The following is a 3,383-nucleotide window of genomic DNA, read 5'->3' as shown; positions in this document are numbered from 1 at the left end:
GTGAAAATGAAAAAGCGAGATATCTTTGTGAATTTTCGTCGAAATATTTTGTCGATCGAGAACCGATATTTTGTTTAAAGCCTGAAACCACATTAGTAAGGAATCGCGAAACGTCATTTTCTGTACAATGTTGAATTAATATTGCGGGAGAAGTCGGAGAAACAAGTTTTTTCCTTTCAAATTCTAATTTGTTGTTTCCTAGATGTTAAAATAAGAATATTTACACTCCGCATTTTTGTCATAACATCAGAAGTGATTTTGTAGACTACCGTAATCAATATTTAAAATTATGCTTTAGTGGTTTACAATATTACGAGAACCCTCCTTTACCCAATAAATGCTTAAATAATATTAAATATATATATATACATATATATATAATATTTATTATATTACCACAATGCGGCGCTGATGCTCTGCAGGCCATTTTAACACCCATATTTTTTTGTTGATTGTGCTCATTATCCGATTGTGCTCAATTAACAGGGTACTTTTTTTGAAGATTTAAAAATTCTATGTAAGACTTTTTATCGTGCTCGGAAGTTCGAACAGTTTATCGTAACCACTTTTTCCAATAAAAATAAAATTATCAGAGTGATATCATTTTCAAAATCTAAAAGAAAAAAAGAAAATGAACATTCAAAGCCAAGTAACGCACGAGGTGAAAAAAGGGACGAGAACAAAAACGTTGATTTCTAAAAGTCCTCACAAGAAATAATTAAAAAATAAATCATTTCATTTTTCGGTCAATCTATGAAAGATACGAAAAAAAGTGCAAGAATTGTGAACCCAAAAAGACCAATTAATTCTTTATGAATCACTTTTTGATATGATGCGTAGTTTTTGTTATATTTGTAAAAAAACAACATTGAAAATAAAGCAATAACATTTTTGGACAAATGGCATAAGACGCGACAAAAATTAATAGAATAAACAAATTAAATTTTCGGACCAGAAGGCACAAGGCACAATAAAATGTTTGATTAAAAAATGGTTTTTAAATTAAATCTAAAAATTTGCATTTATCCTTCTTTTCTCACGTGATAAGTGATAAGTATGTGTTCGTGAAAGACTAAAGAACTTTAATAAAAGAGAATTCACAATCACTAAACTTCATTCTTCGCTGGGTTGACCATTTAATTTTAAGGGTACTATGTAATAATGTGAAGGATTCAAAATGATTAAGGTGCACGCCCTAGGATTGCTCAAACTGACTAGATGCGCGAACATCTCGAATTATATTCAAAACTGAAGAATTTATACAGTATTTTATGATAAGCAACCGTTCAGAATTTTCAAAAGAATTTTAAAAATTGAGTTTTGCACCATCTAAAAATCAATCGATTTGCTTTTTCTTGAGAAAAATTTTTTCTCATACCATGTGGAACGTTTTTTAGCCCGTTTCTCATCAAAATTCAAAAATCATGCTTTTTAAATCACCCTGATCAGCCTGATATCCAATCATTAAAATCCTAACCTATGGAATGGCGAATGGAAAACTGTATTTTAATATGCGAAAATCATTATAGCTATCATATGTTAGACGATGATCAGTTTAATCAGAAGTAAGTATGTACATTTTTCTTTCTTGGATCCTTAGGTTTGAAGACAAATATTGATCTAGTAAGTCGAAGCATTATAACTAATACTAATTTACTTACTTTGAATATAAATTTAATAGACGGCTTAGGAAAGATGAAAATTCAACTACTTGCAATTGAAATTTCAGTGTAGAGGAAAAAATGTTAGCCGGCATAGTTAATAAATTTAAAAACAAGTATATTTTTTCAGGGAATTAAAAAGGTTTAATTCAAGATTTTTAAATACTAAAAAATGTTAAACAAAACCTACAAAGATTATTTAAAACTAACGTGCTTTGAAATTCATTAACTGTACAAAAAGAATTTTGATAAGGAATCCTGAGTTATTTCGTACGTTTGTGAGGTGAGCTCCATGAGATTAATAAAGTGCATATAATATTCATAAAAATAAGCAGCTTTAAAGAAAAGACAAAAGGTATTTTGCAATTATATTACCAGAATCCATTTCGGGTCCGTTTATAACAACATTTCGATACTCGTTTTTGTAATCATAACCTAAAAAAGCATATAGCAGTTAGTACCGATAGTATGAATGAAATATTCTCATTAATATTATTCCAAAGTACCTTTCGTTTTTCTTCTTTAAAGCTGTTTCTTTTCCTAAATATTACATTTATGTCCTTTGTGAATTTCATGCATCTCGGGACTCATATAAGGAGTGGTAAGACCTTGTCACGTGGGGGTCTGGCTTCGTTAAAAGTACGATGGCGCATGGGTGTATGTGCATACGTCTCTATGAATTTGCAACTACATTTGACTAAACTTCATTTTAGTTCTGTAAATCAACGAGATTTCAACCACAAAAGTGGTTGAAAAGTGGTTTAATTTTCAACATATTTCTAACGGTGATATTTAAATTCACTATTTTGAAAGTGGACGTACTTTTATGTCCACAGACGCCTTTCACAATCAAGCAGAAGCAGCCATGAACAATATGAAAAGACTCTACGATTTCGCAGATTTCAAAACAGCAGTGGGAAACTTTGAATGAGTGAAAATTAAGTCCCTCATTTCCTCTAATTTCCGAACTTGGGTCGATCATTCGTCACATAATCGAATGCGTTTTTTCGTGTCAACACTCAGGACCTAATACATGGGAACCACGTTTATATCTGCTCTCACTCATATTATCTCGCGTTTATATTATTATTATTATTATTATTATTATTATTACACCATTAAGCCATTTCCCTTTCGGGGTAGGCGTGACTAACTCGGCAGGGGAAAGGAGTAGTGTGTGGAAGGGATAGAGATTTTTCAGATTGATCCAGAATTCTCGTGCTATTTAAGTAAATAACACGTTCGTTCCGCAACACTGCTCCGACCTAGCTTGCTGATCAATCTCTCTAGCAATCACCCCAAGCGAAGAACCTCACGAATTCGTTATGTAAGGTTCCCTACTTGGGTTCATTAATAGCCAAGGTCTTTGTTTCAGGCGTCATTCACTCTACTTACACTCTTTTTACTAACTATTTACCGCCATACTTTCCTGTCCTGGCATACTTCTCTAGCTTCTTTTATGTCCATGCATTTTTTCACTTTACCTTGATACACTTGTTTCGTTAGTCGTTCATTTGGCATTCTCTCAACATGTCGGAACCATCTTAACCGATTTCTTTCCCATGTGTCTACTAGCGTCTCTTCTGCACCACATTCTCTTAGAATTATCTCGTTACTTAATTTGTCCATTAGGGATTTCCCGCTTATTATGCGCATGAATCTCATGCCAATTGCGTTAATTTTACTCTTATCTTTTTCTTGATAAGTCCATGTCTCGCTACC

General features: G+C 32.4%; 1 protein-coding gene across 1 annotated transcript in view; it reads left to right on the top strand.

Moving 5' to 3' along the window:
- The window catches only part of LOC117179838 (hemicentin-1-like), a gene marked incomplete at its 3' end in the record, with an annotated part of 137,787 nt that overhangs the window by 14,754 nt on the left and 119,650 nt on the right, over positions 1-3,383 (top strand). The window lies entirely within an intron of this gene.

This window comes from Belonocnema kinseyi, chromosome 1, assembly GCF_010883055.1.
Source record: "Belonocnema kinseyi isolate 2016_QV_RU_SX_M_011 chromosome 1, B_treatae_v1, whole genome shotgun sequence".
In the NCBI taxonomy this organism is placed as follows: domain Eukaryota; kingdom Metazoa; phylum Arthropoda; class Insecta; order Hymenoptera; family Cynipidae; genus Belonocnema; species Belonocnema kinseyi.
Note: the sequence above shows the minus strand (reverse complement) of the source record. Positions and strands in the feature narration are given on the sequence as shown.